General features: G+C 36.4%; 1 pseudogene; it reads right to left on the minus strand.

Moving 5' to 3' along the window:
• Positions 1-9,605: 9,605 nt before the first annotated feature.
• The window catches only part of LOC122081064, a 23,091-nt pseudogene continuing 7,037 nt past the window's right edge, over positions 9,606-25,659 (minus strand).

Raw genomic sequence — 25,659 nt, forward strand, 5'->3', positions numbered from 1 at the left:
TATAATTAAAATTACTCAAGAAACAATCTAATGAATAGGTCATATGAGGAGTTAGACTACCAAATTTGGCACATGATTAATCCCCAAAGTGAAGCATACATATTCATATAAAATTAGTCCTTTTTTTTTAAATAGTTAGGCTTTCAAAATCATGTGGCATATGGCATAGATCAAGCGGGCCATTTTGCCAAACCTGGCAACATAGTCCTTCTATAGGGTTGTGATCGCTGACTAGTATGGAAACTTTATAGAATGGGTGAATTGGGTGTTGGATAACCCCTTAAATTATTTCGACTGTCTAAAAGATTGAAAGAAGGAAATTGAAAAAACAAATACACAAAGGGAAGACAAGGATTTATAATGGTTTGTTCCTCCTGACCTACATCCACTCCCAAGAGCTCCTCACTCTTGGTTTTCTATTATTACAATTGGACTTTCTAAATGTGCCAATCAAACCTTTCCATGTTTTCAAGGGCTCACAACTAACCTAATAACTCTTCGGGCTCACTACTAAACTCAATTACTTGTCAGATCGATCTCTCTACAATTTTTCACAGGTTGCTTTAGTTTTACAGCTCAGTAACAAGTTCTATGTAGTGACTAGTGAGATAGAAACATATTCCCTTTATAACCTAAAACAAGCTGACCTCACACAAAAAGAGGAGAGGACAAGAACTAAAACATATCAGACTAGGCATTAGATATCACATATCTATTACCCCATAATCAAGTTAGCATTCCTCACCTTTTCCAAATCGGATCTCTTTTCCAAACTATATCATATTCAAGTCAAAGAATACTTAAACCCTCAAAATGTAGGGTGGATACAGATCAAAGATCAATTGATTTGCAAAATGTAATTGGTCGAAGATACTAAAGTTGTGTAGCAAAATAATGACCTAAGGTTTTTTTTTTTTTTTTCCTTATGAAAACAAAAAAACGTTATTTAAGAATTAAAAAAAAAAAAAGGGGGTCTAGATTAGGTGAGCAACAAATAGTCACTCTTATCATTCATTGTTCTATTAGAAGGGTTATGGACCACACTTATTGTAGACCAGTCTACTTATTAAAAATAAATATTGGTTTCCATTATAGAGTTTTGTAAGTCTTTGAGGTAACCATACTTGATCCCTGGTTTCCAAGGTACAACATAAGATTATGACCATTGAGGTAGCCAACGGCTCTTTATATCAAAGAGAATTCCATTATTGAGTTGATATCAAAGAGAATTCCAAAATATATCCCTCAGCCAAAGATGAGCAGCATTCTATTTTTTTTTATTCCCATAGCAAGCGCTTCTTTAATCTCTTGTTTGATTCTTCTTGCTTCGATTTCTTAAGTCGTTTCTGCACGTCCATAGTTCATAGAAATCATGTAGACATCTATTGTTAGAAATGTGAACGGACGCCCATCTTATTTCTTTTGTAACGAGGTCATGGCTGTCATTGAAAATTATAATAGCCTGATTATGGCTGGGTAGGGAGAGTTACAAGTTTAAAGACTTTGGTGCCATTTTAAAAACTGGTTTTTTTTTTTTTTTCTTGATGAAAAAATTAAGTACATCAATGTCAGTTTTTGAGATGCTAAATTCAGTTTTTTATTCATAACCCTATGTGCTAATTGTGCCATGAAAAGGACCACGTCATTGTTAAGCCTGAGCCAGAAAAGTAGAGTAGAAAAAATTATTGGTGTACGATGTCTTGTATTCCGTCACAATTTAATCCAAGGACTACTGGTGCAGCACCTCGACAGGCAAGGGGTGTAGGAGGGCTGTTCGAATTTTTTATTTGAGGGCAATTGTGTACTTTCTGAATTAGTGTTTTTCGCTATATATTTGTAACGAGTGTTTCTTTTTCTGTAATGCAAGCAATATTGAGAGGTGTGAGGGATGAGCACTGTAACCCTATTCTCCATTGATAGTGAAGCAGGATCTCATCTAACCGGGGACATAGGCAATCTTGCCGAACCTCGTAAATCTGTGTGCATTGCTTGTTATTGTTTTTCCATTATCTTTTGCATCGTTTTAGGGTTGCATTTCTACAAAAATATGATATACATCCAAAAAAATAGGCATTGTGATCCTATGGTCATCTGTGTTCTAACATCTATGAATTGCTCCAAACCTCTTTGATGTTCCACTTGTTCGAGTTAATTCAAGGCTAATTGGTGGTAATTGGAACATGTTTGATGTTGTTCTTTCATTGGGAGATATGAGAGAAGAGATGGAAGGGAGTTGGTGGTAATTGGAATGGGTTTAATGGTGTTCTCTCATTGGAAGATCTGAGAGAGGAGATGGAAGGTTAGTGTTTAGCCTTTCTAACATGATATCATTTCTCATAATCCAAACCAAATAGGTGGTGAAGGAGGAGGAGGAGAGGATTTGTGTAAGTTCAGAGGTTGACAAGGATGGATTATGAATGAAAAAAAATGATCAAATCAACAATACTTTCCCTGCGAAGGAATTCAGTCCTCATGCCAAGAGAACCTTCAACCCATGTATGCTTAAAAAAGTTACAAGATAGGAAAATATGCCATTCAGACTCTCTTTCCATTTGACAGAAAGGGCAGAGGTCATCATGATGAAGTAGGTCCCTCATCTTAGATCGACATGTGATTCCACCTTTAATATTTTTTTCTGAGAAAAATCCCACATTTGTGGGAGCCTCGTGCACCGAGTACCCCTTTGTTTTTATTTCAGGTTTTGTGATGGGGGTGAAAAGGAAATCCAAGAAAGGATCAGCACTAAGAGAGATTTTTAGGATTTCAAGGCAATAAATGAGGGAACATTTAAAAGAATAAGGTTTGCAGCTAGGCACTTGAGCCTTGTCTTGCCGAGGTCGTGGTTTTGACTCTCTTAAGATTACATATCGGGTGCTCTTACCCTTGGGCCTTTCGATTTCCAATCCCTCTCTAGGCCACCATAGTAGTGCGTACACCTAGAACCAAGGAATGGGAAAATTATATGATTATCCATTTTTGGGTTTTCCTTTGCAAAATTACCCACAAAAAGTTTTGGTTAACAAAAATACTCAAAATTAAGTTTGAGTTTACAAAACTATCCACCCAAAGTTTTAGTTAATATAAATACCCAAAATCAGGTTTTGATTTACAAAACTACCCAAAATAGTGATTCTTCATCTTCTACATATAATCATGTATTTTTTTATGACTAAAACTTTGAGTGGGTAGTTTTGTAAACCTAAACTCAATTTTAGGTTTTTTGGTTAACTTAAACTTTAAGTGGGTAATTTTGTAAAGGGAAACCTAATTTTGGGTATTTTTGTTAACTGAAACTTTTGATAAGTAATTTTGCTAAGAGAAATCAGAAGTGAGTAATCATGTAATTTTTCCAAAAAAAAAATTGAATGAAACTTTTTCAATTTTCTGAACTGCCCATTTATCTATGCTTACAAATTGAGCTCCAAGAGATTAACTTTGAGGATTAGAGGCTGGAGTCGGTGGAACTTGGATCTTGATGGGAAGAGAGGAGTTCCAAGGTAAGAAGTGGGGTCCATTTCATGAATACCAAGGATGTCTGACATAGGCCTTATGGCCATAAGTGGGGTATTAGTGTTAAAGAAAAATTCGACTTTTTTGGAAATTGATTTGTTGTCCAGAGAGATCTTCANTGAAAAGATTAAGTACATCAATGTCAGTTTTTGAGATGCTAAATTCAGTTTTTTATTCATAACCCTATGTGCTAATTGTGCCATGAAAAGGACCACGTCATTGTTAAGCCTAAGCCAGCAAAGTAGAGTAGAAAAAATTATTGGTGTACGATGTCTTGTATTCCGTCACAATTTAATCCAAGGACTACTAGTGCAGCACCTCAACAGGCAAAGGGTGTAGGAGGGTTGTTTGAAATTTTTATTTGAGGGCAATTGTGTACTTTCTGAATTAGGGTTTTTCGCTATATATTTGTAGCGAGTGTTTCTTTCTCTGTAATGCAAGCAATATTGAGAGGTGTGAGGGATGAGCACTGTAACCCTATTCTCCATTGATAGTGAAGCAGGATCTCATCTCACCAGGGACGTAGGCAATCTTGCCGAACCTCGTAAATCTGTGTGCATTGCTTGTTATTGTTTTTTCATTATCTTTTGCATCGTTTTAGGGTTGCATTTCTACAAAAATATGATATACATAAAAAAAAATAGGCATTGTGATCCTTTGGTCATATGTGTTCTAACATCTATGAATTGCTCCAAACCTCTTTGATGTTCCACTTGTTCAAGTTAATTCAAGGCTAATTGGTGGTAATTGGAACATGTTTGATGTTGTTCTTTCATTGGGAGATATGAGAGAAGAGATGGAAGGTTAGTGTTTAGCCTTTCTAACATGATATCATTTCTCATAATCCAAACCAAATAGGTGGTGAAGGAGGAGGAGGAGGAGAGGATTTGTGTAAGTTCAGAGGTTGACAAGGATGGATTATGAATGAAAAAAAATGATCATATCAACAATACTTTCCCTGCGAAGGAATTCAGTCCTCATGCCAAGAGAACCTTCAACCCATATATGCTTAAAAAAGTTACTAGATAGGAAAATATGCCATTCAGACTCTCTTTCCATTTGACAGAAAGGGCAGAGGTCATCATGATGAAGTAGGTCCCTCATCTTAGATCGACATGTGATTCCACCCATGGTTTTAAGTATTGGTGTGTATCGTGCCGTATCGTCCGATAAGTATCCGTATCAGTAGGCATCGGCACGATACATACCGATACGTATCATGAAAATTTTAAAACCCTTATGTATCGATGCGTATCCTACGATACACATCGATACGCACCGATACACCACCGATAAGCACCGATACTCACCGATACTCTATGAAAATTTTAAAATTGAAGTGAAATGTACGTTTCGGCATGTATCGATACGTATCGGTATGTATCGGTACGTATCGGTGTGTATCGGTATGTATCGACCGATACACACCGATACGTACCGATACGGTCATAAAATTACCAAAATGGGTAATTTTTTAGAAAAAACATAATTTTTTGAGGTGTTTTTGTTCCAAAGTTGCTGCCAACCATTTTTCTCTCTAACTAAAGTGGAAATGAAGGTTGGGAACAAGGATTTTACATTTATGGGACAATTACAAATCTTGGATTCTTAGTGCGATACTCTCAATTTACTGTTTATGCATAATACATGTTATATATAAATTTTTTTAACTACTTTTTTATGCAAATATGTATAAAAAAGTGTTTCCTATCCATTTATGTGCGTATTTTTAGCGTATCTTAGCGTATCTCCGATACGATACGATACCCTCCGATACGTATCTTAATTTTGGCCGACCGATACGATGATCGATACCGATACTTTAATCCTTGATTCCACCTTTAATAATTTTTTTTGAGAAAAATCTCACATTTGTGGGAGCCTCGTGCACCGAGTACCCCTTTGTTTTTATTTCAGGTTTTGTGATGGGGGTGAAAAGGAAATCCAAGAAAGGATCAGCACTAAGAGAGATTTCTAGGATTTCAAGGCAATATAATGAGGGAACATTTAAAAGAATAAGGTTTGCAGCTAGGCACTTGAGCCTTGTCTTGCTGGAGGTCGTGGTTTTGACTCTCTTAAGATTACATATTGGGTGCTCTTACCCTTGGGACTTTCGATTTCCAATCCCTCTCTAGGCCACCATAGTAGTGCGTACACCTAGAACCAAGGAATGGGAAAATTATATGATTATCCATTTTTGGGTTTTCCTTTGCAAAATTACCCACAAAAAGTTTTGGTTAACAAAAATACTCAAAATTACATATTGGGTGTTCTTACCCTTGGGCCTTTCGATTTCCAATCCCTCTCTAGGCCACCATAGTAGTGCGTACACCTAGAACCAAGGAATGGGAAAATTATATGATTATTCATTTTTGGGTTTTTCTTTGCAAAATTACCCACAAAAAGTTTTGGTTAACAAAAATACTCAAAATTAGGTTTGAGTTTGCAAAACTACCCACCCAAAGTTTTAGTTAATAAAAATACCCAAAATCAGGTTTGGATTTACAAAACTACCCAAAATAGTGATTCTTCATCTTCCACATATAATCATGTATTTTTTTATGACTAAAACTTTGAGTGGGTAGTTTTGTAAACCTAAACTCAATTTTAGGTTTTTTGGTTAACTTAAACTTTAAGTGGATAATTTTGTAAAGGGAAACCTAATTTTGGGTATTTTTGTTAACTGAAACTTTTGATAAGTAATTTTGTTAAGAGAAACCAGAAGTGAGTAATCATGTAATTTTCCCAAAAAAAAAATATGAATGAAACTTTTTCAATTTTCTGAACTGCCCATTTATCTATGCTTACAAATTGAGCTCCAAGAGATTAACTCTGAGGATTAGAGGCTGGAGTCGGTGGAACTTGGATCTTGATGGGAAGAGAGGAGTTCCAAGGTAAGAAGTGGGGTCCATTTCATGAATACCAAGGATGTCTGACATAGGCCTTATGGCCATAAGTGGGGTATTAGTGTTAAAGAAAAATTCGACTTTTTTGGAAATTGATTTGTTGTCCAGAGAGATCTTCAAATGGCTTAAGGTTGTTGGGGCCAAGTGCAATGCACGCACACACACTCTGGAAGCCTAGCTTGTGTTTAATGGTTGGGAGGACTTGGGCATGCAGCCCAACACACGGGTGTGTACCCTTGAGTCCTCTCAACCATTGGATGTACATTAGGCCTCCAATGACACTGGAGAGAATCTGATTCCATGCAGACACATCCACACACATGACAACCAAACATCCCTCAAAGGTCAAGTTTCAGTCCAATAAAAAGTAGATTGTCAATTTGATGATTACAATTATACGACTAGATTCCATTAATGGCATTTTTATATATTTTTTTTTGTGTAAAACTTTCAACTCACATTTTGACATATTTACTATTTGTTTTAGGCTGAAATTTGATCACCATGATGGCCACTCGCACCCATATAAAGTATTAAAAAAAAAAAAATTGTGAAGGTAAAAGTGCACAAATTAATAACCCTTTTAGATAATCTTAACAAGGGAAATCATATTTCTATTGGCTTCGTTTGATTGTAGGGAAAATTTCAAAAAAAATCATTTCTATAATTAGTTATTAAATTTCACTTTACTTTGTATCCCAAACCTTTGCATTTGAAATAAAAATTACATCTAATAAGAATCATTATTAAATATTATAAGAAATTTAAGTCTTTTATATAATCATGTTGACAAAAAGTTTTCTTTTTTAGGTTTGAAAATCCCACTTTCTTATTCTTTAATTTTCATTTACCACCAAATAGATCCATTGCTTTTGCTTGCTTCTTTGATTTTAAATATCGAAACGTGAGATCTTGATTGAATTCCCGCCATTTGAGACATATTATACTAAAGGAGGAGGGAAGAGTTTTCTATCCAAGAGCGTAGCCCCTGTGTCGACATAGGGGCCAATGGGAGTGCAACCAAAAGCATCAACATGTGAGGGATTTGGGCCTTCCATTAGGGTTGGGGTGGGCATTTCACCCCATCCTAAGATTGGGAGTAGGCACTACACTCCCAGACAAAGTCTTTTTTTCCTATATATATACACTAAGAAGAAAAGGTTGTGTATGCTGCCAGTATTACCATAAGCTACCACCCATTCTCTCTCTCTCTTCCCTTTCTTAAAATGACCCCCTTATCCTTCATGTGTGATACCCCATCCTGTACCCCCATTGGTGTTGGGGTTGTCTGCTAGCTTACTATACACCGCCACATCCTGTGCCCTTAGAAGAAATTTTATCTTAATCTACCCGTCCTGAAGAACCAGAAACCATGAGACATATTTTCTTCGATTATCAAAAGAGTTCAACAAAATTTTGTTTAACTTCCACCTACTAATCCAAGGCCGTTTGGTTGTGTACTCACTTGAAAGATTACACCATTTCTCTTTGCCTTCCCTTATTATTTTGCTATTTTGTTAGGGCTCAAATGGAAGGCTCCTTCCTACAGGTTTTGCTTTTCAGAACTCAGGCACTTTTCCTCCTGCTGATCGGTTCTTTTGGATGGCCTTACCTTAGGCCTCTAAAAACTCATGCCGAACAGTCTTGAACGCATTGGGATCCTCTCCAGTAGCTGGAGAGGCCAGTGAGTGTCCCAACCATCGGATTGACCCTGGCCATGTATTGCATTGGTGCCTAAGTCCAACCAACAGCTGAGATCCTCACTAAGGCCTGAATTTAGATCCTCTCTAGCCAGGGGTGGCTGGTAAGGGACCAGCAAGACACAAAACAGGAGAGAGAAACATGGGTTTCACTTTCTCTCCTGTTTTGTGTCCTGTTGCCCACCCACTAGAGAGGAGCCAGGTCCATCTTGTACCTCAAATGTCACACTGCCTAGGACCATTGGCTAAAATGGCATCCTCCCCCATTTTGATGGTGAAATCTTATATTGTGTTTGGTATGCATTATGGAAATAGCTAGTGTCTAGAACATATTTTAAAACCCAACTCTTCTTTTTTTTTCACTTCAAAATGTGTTCTAGACCCAGAATGTATTCCAAGAATACAAACCAAACATGGCCTTAATATGGATGGTTGTAACTGCTTTTAGCAATCTGGGCTTGAACACTCTCACCTTGGTCTTAAATAACTCAGTTTGCCAAACCATGGACAGTTAAATGTCTACTTTCGAGCTGAAGCTTGAAACTCAAATCTCTGATTTTAGACTTATTTGAGTGGCGGTGTGGTGAGCATCGGATGGCCGAGAGCATCTGTGCATGAGCCCCGAGGTCATCTCGACCTTCCAATGCTCACCGCCTCTGCACTCACTGCAGAGGATGTTTTCACTGATCTTCATCCACCTTAAGTTGTTCAAATTCTGACTGAAATCTCTAGTGGCATGAGCCTTCCTCATGTGGTCTGTTTGCCTAGAAAAGGATGCTTTTCCCAGTTTTGGTTTTGGAACTTGTATCTTTATCTTTTGGCCTATTGTCATGTACTCATGGATTTTGTTTTACATTTTTTGGCTTTGCCTGTTATTACAAGTGGTTTGGTTTGTGGTACCTTGTCTTTTTGGGTATTGGAATGTCACTCCATTAGAGCTTTGTTAAAGTTCATTGTAAGCTAGTTGCTTCTCCATTGTAATATCCTGTTGTACTCATCAATTTAAAGTAATGTAAGCAACATCTATTTTAATTCCAAAACATACACATAAAATATCAAAAATAACAACAGAAACAAGAAAAAAACCAGAACCCCCCCCCCCCAACCCCTTCCCCCCTTTTTCTCCCCGGTTATGAAATAAGATAGGGTCCAAGTATGAGTATTCTTTGAACAAACTGGGAGCTGTGGAGATAAAACTAGTAAATACACCACAAACTCGAGAGCTACTTGACAACATGATTGCCAATAGTTGTCTGTCATGATGCCATATCACCACCTACGGTCACAACCACCAAAGATTTGACAGTAGCAATCAAGCAAGGTGCATCAATGGTCCATCACTTGTTTTAATAGTTGTTCACAATAATTTACAACAAACAGAGGATAGATATATGTTCCACCAATGCATTTTTTTTTTTTTTTTTTTTTTTTTGGGGGGTGGGGTGGGGGAAGCAAATGAATTACCATCAGGTAAACATGTAAAAACAAATTAGTGAATGGAAATAAATAAGCATAGGCTTATATACATTCCAATTATTTTTTTAACCCCTACCTCCGATACATTCCAACTCTTGCTTTATCTCCAACAACAATTTGAACCAGTAAAGTTGTTTGCCACTGTAATGGTACTCAACATATTCCAGAATATAAAATATCATGATACATATTTCAGCTAGCGGGAGAATTTTTTCCAATACATATAAAAAATGTTTTAGCTTTTTCTCATCCTACCCTACCACCACAGTTGCACAATCTCAAAACTGTGACCTAAACCAACTGTGTTTTTTACAGTCATAAAAATGCATCTGAAGCCATGTGCTATCTTTGCATAACTTGAAGAGAGATGTAATGGCTAGATTTGAGAGAAACAGCAGGGTCAGAAGTTTTCACATGTCAATTTGATGGACCGCATACTCTTTTCAGGTTCTCCACTACTTTATTTATACCAACCGGTAAGGCAGTACCTCAGGAAGAAACAAAACCCACATGCAAGAGCCTGTTGAACATAAAATAGCTTTATGCTTGTCATGGCGGAATGAGAATGAGTATACAGGAGACTAATGCTATGAAAGGCCTAAGGAAGATGAGTATAAGTGCAAAGATCACCTGTAAAAAAAGAAGCAGAAGGCAAAGAGACTTCTCAGACATCCGGCCAAACCATCTTAAAGAGAAATTCACAAGTGTCCCATCATCTGTCCCAGTTAATAGTCCTGTCTGAGGATCAAACCTGCAAAAGCAAAAGGTTTTTCAGGACATTATTGAGGAATAACCATAAACAGATTACCTGCTCTAGTTAGCAAATTGGCTTTTTTAGTATCAGCAAGCATATGATCAGACAATTTTATAGAAACCAGAAAGTTACCTTGGCAGACGGTGTCGTGGACAATAGCGATAGCCAGAAAGCTGCAAGACGAAACAAAACAAAGACTCCATCAGGATACTCTTTTTTTTTCTTTTTTTTTTTTTGGGGGGGGGGGGGGGGGGGGTGTTAAAAGTGTGTTTACAATGAAAGATGATATTTTACCATACCTGAGGGAGTGACAAAAGGAAATTAAAAACTTGTGGCAAGAAGAAGATCAAAAGTGTTTCACTGAATAGAAGCAAAGATAAACAATTAATTTAGGCATTTGTATATTCACATGGAAAAACAGGTAACTTATGCAACCAAAAGAAATAAATGCATGAACTAATATCCATAGCTTGTGCTTATCCACAACTACACTTATTCCCCCCTCACCCCCAAAAAAAAGGTTATGATGGTTGTATATGAAGCTTCAAATATAAATACAAATATGGTTTCAGGAGATCATGGAAATTCAAATTGACCCAATTCCAGTGGTTATGGGTTTTCAGAGTCAAAACTCCTGAGGACTTGAGAATTAATCACCAATACAAGTCCCACATTTCTTTGAACTCATCACTGATATAGGACAGGTTCGTGATTCACATTGGTATGCGGATTGGATCAAGAAGACCAAGCAAGAAACTCCTGTCTTGTAGACAAGGTCTATCAAATCAGTGATAAATCAGGTAATTCTATCTGACAGGATCTAAAGTACAACCATCAGATCTCAATTCCTGAACCCAATGCACCATGATCAGGAGAAAGTGTTGAATCTCTCCAAGCCATAGAATTTGAGATTGAAATAATTACATTCCCTGTATTTCCTTACATTTGACTTTATGCGTGGAATTCAATCATCTCTTCCAGGCTTCATGCTAATACAAAAATGGATGTGGGACCAAGGTTCTGGTTATGGGGAATAATTTCGTGATAAAAATAGTTTCAAATCTGTATAGGAATCAAGAACAAAAATGGAAACAAGATAAACGTCACACCCAAGGTTCCTAAGCAAGTACACCTAATTGTTAAAAATAATCACTCTAAATTTAAAAATAACTCCCTAAAGTAATAGAGTAAGGAAAAATATTCCATTTATCATTTATAATTAAAGAATAATCGCTGTAAATGACAGAAATCCCATCACAAATCAGCACCAGCTCTTATTTTAGCCAGAACTCTTCCAAATACTTCATATTTGCAAGATCATGATCTCGTTAAAGATACCTGCATAAGCTATCAAAAAAAAAATCATGAAAAAGAGATGAAGTTGCTTGAAAGTTGGCCTAGAGAGAAGTAATGGAAATAGTGCTGAAGATCTGAACCCAAAATTGAATTCTACAAATAAAAATAAAGAAGACTCAAAAGTAACAATAGAACTAAATTCATAAAACAAAAGCACATGGGCTTGACTCAAAACCACTTCAAAACAGAAATACTAAACCTAAAATAACAAAAGTAGCTCTCTAACCCAGATGTTCAGTAGAAAAAAATAAACCAAAAATAACAGGTTGCTTGGCCCATTAATTCATCCACCCCTATAGTTTCCAATCACTTCCAAACTTGCATGAGTACCCTGCTCTAAAGAAACACCAAATGGACCCCCAAAAGAATGTAACTGCTTTTCATGATTCCTGCTTTGGTACACTAAAACTTAGGGTTGGGAATAAAAAGGTTGACTTTCATGAATGGAGGTATAGCCTAGACGATTCAGCCCTCTGAAAATGTTTCACATAGTCGAACAACAGAGGTCCATAAAAGAAGAGTAGATTCAGGCAATGGGATAGGAATTTGGAAAGAAATTGCAAGGTACTATGACAATCTAAAGAAAGGGCAGGTCTTAAAGTTGGCAATGGTAGGTTCAGTTAACTTCTATGAATATAATTGGTCTGACTCAAGTAAGCTTTGTGATAAATGTATGTGGAAGTATCAGCAAAGCCATGTGATGCGATATTATGTGTCACTATGGGCACACCAAAATAATACGAAACTTAATCGCAATGAACAGTGTCAATTTTGTAGATATCCAGAACAGTTTAGAACCCTTTTGGAAAGGGAAAATAGGAATTGGGATGAATCAGTAATTAAACAATCAAAGGGAAGGGCAAATATAGAATTTGAAAAAGCATGGAACAAGAACAAAAGGAACTTAGAAGAGGAGGGACTATGTGTAAATAAGAAAAGATATGCTTTTAGTAGTATAATAAAAAATATATATTAAAAAAAAAAAAAAAAAAAAAAAAAAAAAAAAAAAAAAAAAAAAACCCCTTCCTCACGATAAGAAGAGGAGCCAATGGTGACTCACTCCAACTGATGGAGCTGCAACTGCTCACGGATCATCCCGATGGTGCTACAAATTTAGGGATGGAGTCACCCAGCCCTGGTAAGTAGACCAACCCAACAAATATTACTTTAATGGGGCTTGCCTACAGTAGATCAGTTGCAGGAAAAATACAGAAACAGAGCAAGGAATCAGAACCATAAAAGTTCTTTCATTCAACTCTATTCTGTAAATCAATGGGATACATCTATATCTACGAAAAATAAAAAAAAGAAGACTCCTAACTGGATTCTAAAACAGGAACAAACTCTACCTCCTACCTCCAACGACTCCATTGTTATCGAACTCATATATAAAATTAAAATCCCAGTTACATAAATAACCCCAAACAAATAAACAAAGCCCCTACATGTGCTGATTGGACCAATTGTGTGTAACTGCATCACATGGATTTAACTGGAGAATGATAACACTATCAGTTCTGAGATGGATTATTGTCTCGGTGCCCACAGTGTAGATGAGCATTGCTGGAGAGAGAATTTGAATGCTTACAGTTTTTTAGTAGCGTAACATGCAAATGTGCAGTTGGAAAAGAACAAGAGCAGAATGGGGAAGATATTCACTCTTTTCACAGTCAGCTTTCAAAATACCCATATTGAGTCGACAAAAAATCCAGCACTGTAAAAGTTTTCTGGATGAAGTATTCCCCCAAGGGTTAAATGTTTTTCTTGCTATCATAAATGTTCCAAAGGATGAAGAGTATGTTGTCCATCTCTTCATTAATTGTGAAGCATCTCAATATTGTGTGGTTTTACAGCCTCATTATGTTCGCTACAGTATGGGCCACTCCGAGCAATGAGCCAATGATTTCCAGATTTTTATCTCCTGGCCTAGATATGGTTCAACATTGACGGAAAGATGTCCAGAAAGATCACCCCTTTTGCGATTTGGTGGGTCCTGTTGAATAGAATAGAAGGCACATTTATGGGACAGAAAGTATGTTCCTAAAGCTTGTGAGTTGGTAGGATCCCAATTAATTGCTTGGCCACAAAATTTGAAGATTTTCAAAACACAAACAGGTTTTGTTCCAGGAAAAAATGAGAGAACTATTTAATTGAGTGATTTGTAAATCATTATCGTTGTACAATCTAACAAGATATTGACCAAATCTACTTCCATAGCAGGGAAGAAAGCTCCCCATCCCCCCTCCCACCACAAAACTTAACACTTTCAAAGACTCCTAATGCAACATTATCCTATGTTGCATTAGGGATGCGAAAATGGAATTAGATAGAGTGAACAAACAGTTACAACAATGGAAACAGCCAAACAGCAGAAAAAGTGGCGAGCCAAGAACCCATAGATTCCTGCAGAAAATCAATAACCATTTCATTCTCTAACAAAAAGCTCCAAATTACAATGGTTCTCACCGCACATATTTATGGGGTCCCTATTATTCCTAATCTACTATGAGTGGGGAGAAAATCTGAAGTTTCATTACTTAATTCCAAGTTAAACTAAGACTCCGAATACAGCTCCAATGACAATTCAACAACTCCAATGAAAGCCTAAACACTTCACAAATAAATTAAAGAGATCAACTTAAGACATACTTTAAATCAAATTCATATCTAAATTAAACTACTTCAAACAGAAATCCAGCCACAGACTAACACTCTATCAACAGAATTGGCCATAACTTTCCCAATGCAGCTTGGAAACGCAAGATCTGGGTCACATTAGAAAGGAAACTGAATAGGTTTTAAACAGAATAACACAATGAACGGATAAGTTTTGACCAAAAAAAAAAATAGCCCAAGAGAAAGTGATGCAAATAACCTACATAATGACTTAAAATTCAAAAGGAATTTTCCATGTTGTCCAATGCATGCAACCCCCCTTGAATTGATTATGGGCCTTCCCAAGAAGAAACATCATCATTTGAAGCTTAAGATGATTCCGCATCACTTCCATCATCAGCCTCTATGAATCATACAAAATCATAGCAGCACAAACAAACCCCCATCCCCCTAAAAACCGTTTAACCAGCATTCTAGTTTCCCTTGATTTTGTTTAACAGCAACATTACAGATAATTATTGTTTGGTGGAATAGGTTTTGGACCAAGCAATATAAAAATAAATAAAGAGACTCTTCCAATCACACTCTTCTAACAGTTTGAAAAAGATTATATTATGCAGTCTCATTACCCCCAATAAAATTCACTTCCCGTAATTAGCTCATGTTAACCGCATACTTTTGGAAGCTAACGAGCTCTCCTGCCACCATTGGCATGACCACGACATCACCACCACTCTGCTTTGACTATCCACTCAGTATTCAGTAAATACCACCTCAAGTTTCAGTATTCCAGAGTTTTCTCCCCTTTCTCTACAAATAGACAACGAAAAGATAAAGTTCGATTGAAAGGAAAAAACACATATGTTGTTTCCCTTACAAGGTCTATAAAATAAAGACAACTGTAAATCCTTAACAAATCATGCACAGTCGATCATTTCCAAAAAGTTTCCACCAGCACAATTTTAGAGGTGTTGATGCTCAACTAATGAGAAGATATCCATTGTCAGCACATACCACTCAAACCACCCTTGCACTTCAGTTGAATAGTCGCCTGAGACATCCTATTCCTATATCTGGTGGTCTCCCTCCAAGCTCCAAGACATTTACCTCTATGATAAGCATAGTTGTCAAGGCGTCGCCTAGGTGACCGCCTTGGCATCAAGGCACCTTGACAACTAGTGTTGCGGGCGAGTGTTTGGTTGGCTTGGTCGCCTTGTTGGTGTTGCCGTGCATCCAGGCCCCCTCCAACGCCGTGTTTCACCTAGATGCTATGACAACTACGATGATAGGGAGTCTAACCAAGCCTCAACTGTAACAACTTTTAATCAAAGAACAACCATATAACCACAACAGAATAGCAAAACAAATAGATCAGAACTAAGAAAATCAGATCTGTAATCAGAATTTCAGATTGAGAAACTTGGAGCTTAGGAAATCATAACATAAACCAGCAGAAAGGACTAATCAGATGTTGGTATAGGGTCACATATCAGATCATAAATCATGAATACACATCCATAGAATCAGAAGCAAACAGGTTAGTTCCATCGATTCTGGTCTTAGGTCTGAAAACAGAATAACAGCCACTATAAGACAGAATTGGGGGATCTTTAATAACTCAAAATCAGGTGGACCAATAGGCTTGTAATTTTTTCTGAGTCACACACTAGGAGAGGTGCATCTTCGATCTAAATTTGAGCCTAATCAGATGGTTGGTCTGTCCAGGAGAGAGAAGGATTGAAGAGCAAGAAATTCTGGAATTTCTGGGCAGAACTAAAAGTTAAAATACCTGGTTCGATTGATCAGCAGTAAACCCTTGAAAAGAACCTTGAAGAATAAGAAGAAAAACACTTAAAAGGAACCTCTTGGGCTTCACACTACAAAGAGTCAATTGGATCAAACACCAATTCCATCAGCCTTGATCAAACACAAGACAACTCTTCATGGAGAAGACAATAGCAACAACCATTAATTTTTTTTATCAAAATCATCTCAGCCTTAGGAGCCTCATTTTCTTTATTTATAATGTTGATGGGGGAGGGAATTACAAAATAGAAGGTTCCTCAAAAAGGAAACCAAATATTCTCCTAATACAACAGTTATTAAAAACTGAAATTAGAAACTAACTGGAATTAGAAACTAGTTGAAAAATGAAACTAACTACTAATGACTTGACTCAATTAATAACTTGACTCCTAAGGAAACAAATATAACTCAAATCAAACCCAACCAAAAAAGGAAACTAATGAAAAAGGAAACAAATCAGTGAATCCCGAATGCAACCTTAGAACCCGTAGTTTAGGCCCATAAAAGTGGTCTATTACATTCAAAACACATGAGATCAAATGTCCAACATGCATGGAACCCAACCCTAGGATTTTTCCTAATAAAACAAGCCTATTTTTGGTTATTAATCTGCATCACTAGTGTTGCGGGCAAGTGTTTGGTTGACTTGGTCGCCTTGTTGGTGTTGCCATGACAACTATGACAACTATGATGATAAACATAAGGTTCTGAACTTGTGGATTCCCATCCCAAATATTTATAATCAGGCTTAGCCAAGCACTCAAAGTTGGAGAACCAAGCACCCACCATTGAATGATTTCCTAGAATAGCATGAGAGGTGCTATCATCAAGGAGATGTAAATGAACTTGATCCCATAGGACACCAAAACCAGCCTTGATTCAAAATTCTGGTTGTGAAAACATTATTTATTTATTATTTATTATTATTAATTTTTCTTTTTGGAAGACCAAATTCAGGTGTCCCAAACAACTAGGGTATAAGATCCTCTAATAACAGAAAGAAACCACATCAAGTCACTGAAGTTTTCTATTATAAATAATTATATGATGGCTCTGGAAAGCAAGTTTGAAAAAACACCTGAAGTGACCTAGTATGCCAACCACAGCCATAGCCATTCCAGCAAAGTAAGTGTAGGTGTCGCCAACAAAAACTGAAGAAGGATACCTGTAATAACCAGCACAACAGAATAACAGATAACATTAAAAACAGTGAGAATATTCAAGAATGAAAAAAGAATTTGCAATTAACATGGTTTAATGGTTTACACATCAAAATTAGGCAATCAATGGGTCTGCTGGTTCAGGTGGATATCAACATTTGATGAGAAAAGGTTTCCATTACAGGTTGCAACTGTCTGAACCACTATCCAGTTTTTTTTTTTTTTTTTTTTTTTTTTTGTCATTTAGCAGGGTAGACAACATGAAATGCACTAACGCATTGCTACATAGTATTCCTCCTTAACATTTACCAGTTATAACAAAGTAAAGCAAGTGTAGTGGTCAGCAAGGGTTGCACAAGGTAAATAGAGAATGCATGAGCTTGCTTGTACTCTGGGTCTGAAGACACTCCAATTTGCATCACATTATGTATTAAGATCTGCAATCACATATACGCATTAGCTTCAGATATATGAGGATCATAGTAAAACTAGATTCAAACTGCTGCATCACTATTGATCTTACAGCAGATGCAATTACAGCTGTCTGTCCAGCTTCAAGGCCATTTATGCCAGCATGGATATTGATGGAGTTGGTGCAAAATACTGCCAAAAGGCCCATATACAGTTTATATATCCATCCTGTCACACCCAATAATAGAATGAGGTCTTCATCCAAAGTAGGCATTTATTTATCATGAAAACAAACAGAGATCCACACAATCAATTACTACTCCAGAAAAGCAAAGATTTATCAGATGTAGTAACTGAAGTGATGATATATCCTCTTATCCTTTCTTTTGACACTGAGACATTTGCTCTGGTTGCTTTCTCATCATCCCCATTGCCAACTAGCACAAGAAACAAAAAAAGGTATACCCAGCACACGAGGCTCCCACCACTGTGGGGTCTGGGCAGGGGCAGATATGTACACAGCCTTACGCCCGCTTCATAGAGAGGCTGTTTCCCAATTCAAACACTCAATCACTAGGTCACAATGGATTAACCTTACCTTTGCATCGAGGCCTGACCTCTAGCACAAGCGATAAATATATGATTTGGCATACCCTAGCCTCTTTCGCTTTTAGTTCACAGTTGGTAGTTAAATTTTGACAGATGCAACTAATTGGCATGATCATCTGACCCATCTTCATTGTAAAAGCAATGGAAATGACTTTCCTAAAATAAAAAAGACAAGTCGTCTTTCTTTTATGTCCATTCAGGAAGCTATCTCCAAATAAACTGCAGCACATCATTTATCTCATTTTACTTTTTGATAGGAAAAACGAAGAAAATTTAATTAATAAGAAGAGGAACGGAAGATAATAAAACTCTTAGGCAGGGTTTAAAGTATTGGTCCTTATCATATCATATCGGCCGATGCCGATATAATACGGACCAATACGATACACTGTTTTTTAAAATGCAGTGTCTCCTAACATATTGGTACGAATCATACGATACGTGCTGACATGTACCGATACTTAAGATACTTATCTACAAAACCATTTCACTTTCGAAACAAAGTATGTTCTTCTCGCTAGCGGTACGCAAGTTTCCATAACTTGAAACACAACTGCACAGTCGATCTCCATTTCATATCTTGGACTTGGTGGTTTGAATCATTCATAGAAAACGATTCAAAATCTACAATCAAGCTGATGTTTAAAGGATTGAAGCATAAAAAATTATCCATTGAAGCTAAACATAGCATAAAATAGGGAAGTTGAAAAAACTCGAATTTTTTTCGGAAATCTTTTAAATTTTGTTTTTTGCTATGTTTGAGTAGATTTAGGTAAAGCAAACTAAAACATTGCATCAATTTGTTTTACAGATTTTAAAATTTCTCAGAAAGTCGACAATAGACTATTACTGCATGTAAGAAACCCCATCCTTTATAACAATTTCAATTAAATGCACTTGTCTTTCAATACGGTGTTCTCCATTTTAGTGTTTATGCATGATACATGTTATATATTGCTTATTTATATTGTTTTTTTTATGCATAAGTGTATTTCCATGTGTATCTTGGCACATATTCTTTTTCCAACTAAAAGGAAAGGGGAGTTTTATCAGTTTGAAGCACATGAGCAAATATAGAACAAAGTGAATAATGCAGGACAAGAAGCTAGGGAGCAAGCAAAGAGAAAAAGGAATTCAACTTCAAGGTGGCAAAGAAAAAGAAAACCACAAGAAGCAGAGAACATCCCACCACCTTCACCATAATCGTTAGTTGTGAATCTATGTCCAAGTACTTTGCTAAAACTAAATATGGCCATTCTATTCTGAATTATATCCTTAAAGTGATCAAAACTGACAATCCACTTCGACTAATCATGTCAGTCACAATTCGAGGACATGTTTATGAAGTTCATATTACTGTAACAATATAATATCAGTTTCTTTACAGTTAACAGTTTAACACTTCTTTCTGATTGTTGCTTTCTTATTTTTCTTTCTCTAAAGTAAATAAACACAGTATGAGGAAATGACACTCACCCAGATCCAGAACGTCTAGCCCAACATATGGAATAAGTGGCTTTGGAATAATTATGGTTGTATGTCCAGCATATGCCATCAACAGGGGAAGTGCAGCAAACGATGGCAAAAGCAATTTTCTGTCGTCATTAATTGTATTAGAGCACACAATGGTATGTTATAAATCTAAAATTCTGGAAGCCCATCCACAAGAAAACAATTCTTTTGAGATGAGAATAAGCATATCAAAAATATTTAAAAAGAAATTACAGTAACCCAAGAACTCACATCCTCCAGGGGATGTCAAGGACATCATCAACAAATCCAAGCAGAATCATGAAGCAAATAGAAGCTAATGCTGCATTGTACTCAACAAGCCACTGCATGCATTTTCCAGCAATTAGAACAACTTATAACTTGGGAAACATAGAAGATTCATAATCTTTACAATTTTAGGAATAGTTATCTTTTTCTCCTCTTTCTTCTTCTTTCTACAGAGCTACTTTCCAACTCTACTTGAATGCATAGACCTGCTATACAATACAATCTTGTTGCCTATCAAAAAGTATTCAGGATATAGCCTGACATAGTGGCAAACACTATTTAAGATACAACACTATCCAATCAATAAAATTAACACTATTTAAGATATGGATATAGTTGCAAATAAAGAGGTTAAAGAAGTATATCAAAGGCATGTACTTCTGTTGGTCCAAGGAGCAAAAGCAACACAAATATTCAGTTCCAACAAAAGATGCTTTGATAAAAAAGGAAAAAAGAGAAGGAAAAAAAAAGTGAAGTAGGACGTGCAAAAAAGAGATAAAAGGAAAAGGCCCATCAGCCATGCATACATACATTTCATTCATGGAACAATTCATCATGAATCATTATAACAGCTAAAGGTGTCCATAATCATATTAAATATGAACATACATACATTGGAGTCCGATGTGAAGTTAAAATACTGATACAATATAGCCAAGACCATGTAAACAATCCCGATAACAATACCCAATGATTCAGGCCTGCAAAAATATGGAAGCACAATATCATTACAACAAATTTGGATAACATAATTAGGGGGTCAAAAACATATACATTATACAAGACTAACTGCATATTTGCATAAGATAGCAAGGATCTTCAGTTGACTACAAATGTAGCATTTTACAGTGCAACAGTTTCTCTTGCATCCTAGCAACCTGGGTCCCTGCATAATGAAGACAAAGACAAAATTTACGTTTGATAGTTGTCCTTTGGGGAATCCAGCCTTTGGGCTTGGTGGCATTTTTAGTGATAAGGCAAGTGTGAACTACACCTTCTCAGGTACAACCACAATTGGATCTATTGATTCTAATATGTTAATGGTGATGGGAATTCAGTTATCATGAATCAAGGTGGTCCTTTGAAGGTGCCTCATCTCATTGAGGTTCACTTTCATCCCCAATGACATCTGATCCCTGTGGATGCACAAATGACTAATTCTCTAACAGATGAAGTCAGCAGGGATCCTGATGCAAATAAAACACAAAATTGGCCTTATTCTAGTGGACATAAGCCTTGGGTTGGATTCTATACATATTGGACCTTTAGTCCAAGGGGTTTTCTTTGTAATAGGCCACTTTAATTGCCCTAAATTAGGGGTAAGAGATAGGAATACTTTAATTTATATTTTCTATGAGTTTTTTATTCATTAAGTAATTGGTATTTCCTTGGTTGTTAAGGACATGATATAGTCTTATATGAATAAAATTCTTATTCCTACATTTATAGAGTTTCTATCATGTGAGACACCTATTTTAACTAGTTAAGATAGAGTTTCAGTTATGACTTATGAGGGGCATCTATTCCTATTATGGATAGAGTTTCCTATTTCAATTACACTTTGCTTAATTTAAATACATTTTTAGTTTCTATGCATTGATGTAAAAGCCACAAAGCTCCAAATGATTTTGCTATTGAATAAAATTGGCTTATGCTGCCTCTACGTTCTGTGGGACTCAGAATACTCTGTTGTGGCCTTGTGGGATGCAACAACCCTTGCTGAGATGCTAAGGTTGGCTGATGGATGTTAGCCTAGTTCCAGGTGGGATGCTTGGTTTATATCTTTCTTTTATTCCTCCATTCTTGTAATCTATCTATTATTAATTCAGTTTAGTAATTTCTGGTTTTCTGTTCAGTTATTCTTCATGTTCTAGTTGCTGGAAATTTCTGTTTCTCATTGTTTACAAATCAGTTTTCAAATCTGAATTCATATTTGGTAATCAGATAGTATTCTAAACTGTTCACTACAGTTTCACCTAAAAGCTCGAACTATTAGGGAAGGGCAGCATCAATGTATACATCAAGACTCCTCTGCACTTGCAGGCCAAGGTCCCATGGTCCTTGCACATCAAGCTCATGCAGTGGTTCCTTCGCACAGCACCGAGGGAGAAGAAACGTTGGGAAAACTCTTCCAACGCACTTCCCAGGAGTCGAATACTTGACCTCCCTGCAATGATAGACAGATACCATGTTCACTACTATTTGACCTAAAAGCTCGAACTATTAGGGAAGGGAGTGTCAATGTATGCATCAACGTAAACACATTCACAGTTTGAAAATTTTGATTTTTGTGTTGATTTCTTAGAGTACTACTCATGGTTTTAAGTATCTCCGATACCGATACGATACCCTCCGATACGTATCTTAAATTTAGTCGGCCGATACGATACACACCGATACGATACATTGAATTTTTTAAATCATTTCGTATCGATATATATCCTACAATACATATTGATATGCATCAATACACCACTAATACACATCGATACGATACGACATGCCTTGATACGACTCTATGAAAAATATAAAATTGAGGTAAAATGTATGTTTCGGTATGTATTGGTACGTATCGGTGAGTATCGGTATGTATCGATCGGTACGTATCGGTATATATCAGCACGTATCGGTGAGTATCGATATATATATCGGTACGTATCGATGAGTATCGATACGTATCGGCGCTACGGTCATATAGTGGCCAATATGGGTAATTTTTCAGAAAAAAAAAAAACGATTTTTTGAAGGGTTTTTGTTCCAAAGTTGTTGTCAGCCATATTTCTCTCTAACTAAAGTGGAAATCAAGGTTGGGAACAAGGATTTTACATTTATGGGACAACTACAGCCCTTGAATTCTTAGTACGATACCCTCAATTTAGTGTTTATGCATAATACATGTTATCAATAGCTTTTTTTAACAAATTCTTTATGCAAAAGTGTTTAAAAAAATGTTTCCTATCCATTTATGTGCGTATCTTTAACGTATCTTAGCGTATCTCCGATACGATACGATACCCTCCGATACGTATCTTAATTTTGGCCGATCGATACGATGACCGATACCGATACTTTAATCCTTGGTACTACTCCAAGTGGGATCCTTCAAGAGTCCTATTGTCAATAAGATTAGTTCATAACTACAGATCTGACCATCTGATTTCAATCATATTTTGAAGAATTTTTCTAGAATGTTAAAGTGATATCCGACCAGAATTTTATTTACATCTGAGTTGATGATCATAACTTACTGAATTTCTTCTAAATCTGGTCTTTTTCCCTTCACTGCGATTTTGAAACTAATTCCTTATGCTTCTAGAAACCCATCAGATCCCATGTGTTTTGGTTCTTTGCATGCAGCATTTTTCGTTTCATTCCTTATCCTCTTCTACTTTTTCTCTTTTCACAAGATGATGTGATCATTTAAGTCCACCAAATAAAAGAAAGATTTAATGGTATCAATTGAGAAAATTCGGTCAAAGTCCGAGTCATTTTTTTGTTTTTCTAAACCAACACACTGCATATATATGTATGTGAACAAAAACTTCTTTTTTTTTTCCTTTAATGTAAGGAAATTTATTAAACCCATAGCAAAAAGCAGCCTGCAGACTCTGGACACCTACTCTGACCAAACCCTTTCTTTTTGGGTAATTATTTTCTAATTAGTCGAATAAGACATACCTAGGGTCGAGTCACCTCATATTGAAGTGGTTGAAGACCAGGCTAGGTTCAGATGAGAATATGAGATGCTTCTCAACCCAAACCAAAACAGCCCACCAGTGAAAAAACAAAGAGGTACCCATATGTCAGGAAGTTAATAATCTAATAGACTGGAGCATAGTTATCAAAGCGTAGGCAACGCCTTGGTCGCCTTGATGGCTTGATGGTGTCGCTTTGCATCTAGGCCCCCTTCCAACGCCTTGGTTGCCCAGATGCCATGACAACCATGGACTAGAGTCTTGACCATGGTTCAAAATCTCGCCAAGATCTCGGTTATGTCGTTTTTTTTTTTTTTTTTTGGCCGAGACGAGATAGACTACGAAATATACTTTGTACATGGTCTCGGTCGAAATCTCGGTATCTCGGCTGAGATATCGGTATCGTCTCGGCGAGATACCAAAATGTTACATCGTAAAGGCTTATAAATGTCACCATGGACTCGACTCTGTCTCTCCTATCTCATCTGTCTCGGTGAAATCTGAGTTCCATCTTGCATTTTGAACATAAGTCACCCTATTGGCCTCTAATTAGCCACATCATCACACATATTGCCTTTCAAATCACTCCTACAATAAGATCTACACATTCCAAGCTTAGGAAAGGTAAAGTTCTTTCCCTAAAACCATTTTTTTTTAAATAGTACATAAATACATGTTGGATGGGGCTAGATTTTTTATATGTTAGACACTAGAGGCCGATCTATAATCTTACGGAGTCGAAATTTTTTTTTGGTACATAAATATTTTTTTTATTTTTCTGGTTTAAAAATGCATTTTCCATTAACATAAATTGTTACTTTCCAATAAATACTAGACACTAGAGGCCAATTTATGACCTCACGTGGCATGCATTTGTGGTGCAGTCAGAGGAAAATGCATGTCGACTCCATCGTATTGGGCATGGAATCCATCCAAGCCGTCATAGTTCATTCCAGTAGATATTAGATAGTCATTAAGATTACTGTTGTACTATTGTGTAACTAATATGATCCGTGGATGACTTTAGATGGGACTTGTAAATTAGGGAGTTGCATAGTATATTACTTTAGTACTCTAAATATTAGTTAATTAATATTGATGTATGTTTTGATAATGGCTTAGATGCATTATTTATTTGTTTTACTATCAAATTACATGTTGTTCTAGCAATAAAGAAGGTACAAAACAGTTCGACGGTTACTGCCAAACAAGGGTGAAACTCTAAAACAATGTCATGTTATAATATTTTTGCAAATTTATGTTCTAAGCATGTTTATTAACCTTAAAACAAGCTACCATCAAGTTTCAGGTCAAAATATGGCCGTTTGCTGACCACCGAAATAGTCAACCAAGCCAAAAAAATACACCAGTTGGTGATTCTAAACCCATCGAAACACCGAAATGAAACAAGATTTCGAACCTTGATCTTGACAATGAGGATGAATCAACTGATAGTAGGGGAAGAAGAGGAATAAGGATTGTTTACTAGTGAACTTTTTTGCAAGTATTCCAACAAATATGTAGTAATAGCAGCTTCATTTTCAGCGGCTTATTAATATAAATTGAATCAAATACTGAATTTGAAAATTACAAATTCTACAAATGCAGATCCACAACCGGATATTGAATTTGGAGGATCAATTTGGTCAACTAGGTAAGTTTAATAAATTTGTGTGAAGGTGGCTAAGATCCTAGTAGATTTTGTTGTTTCCTTCTCTAAGGATCACATCAGTAGTACTTCATGGGAAAATGCTTTCAGTCTCAATAGGGCCTTTTTTGGATTCTTAGTTTTTTTTTTTTTTTTTTTTTTCCAGAGGTATCATTCTCAGAAGAGCTTTTTGGATTTTTAGTTTTTTTTCTTTTCACTGAGCTATAATTCTT

Source organism: Macadamia integrifolia, chromosome 6 (assembly GCF_013358625.1).
Source record: "Macadamia integrifolia cultivar HAES 741 chromosome 6, SCU_Mint_v3, whole genome shotgun sequence".
NCBI classification, from domain to species: Eukaryota; Viridiplantae; Streptophyta; class Magnoliopsida; order Proteales; family Proteaceae; genus Macadamia; species Macadamia integrifolia.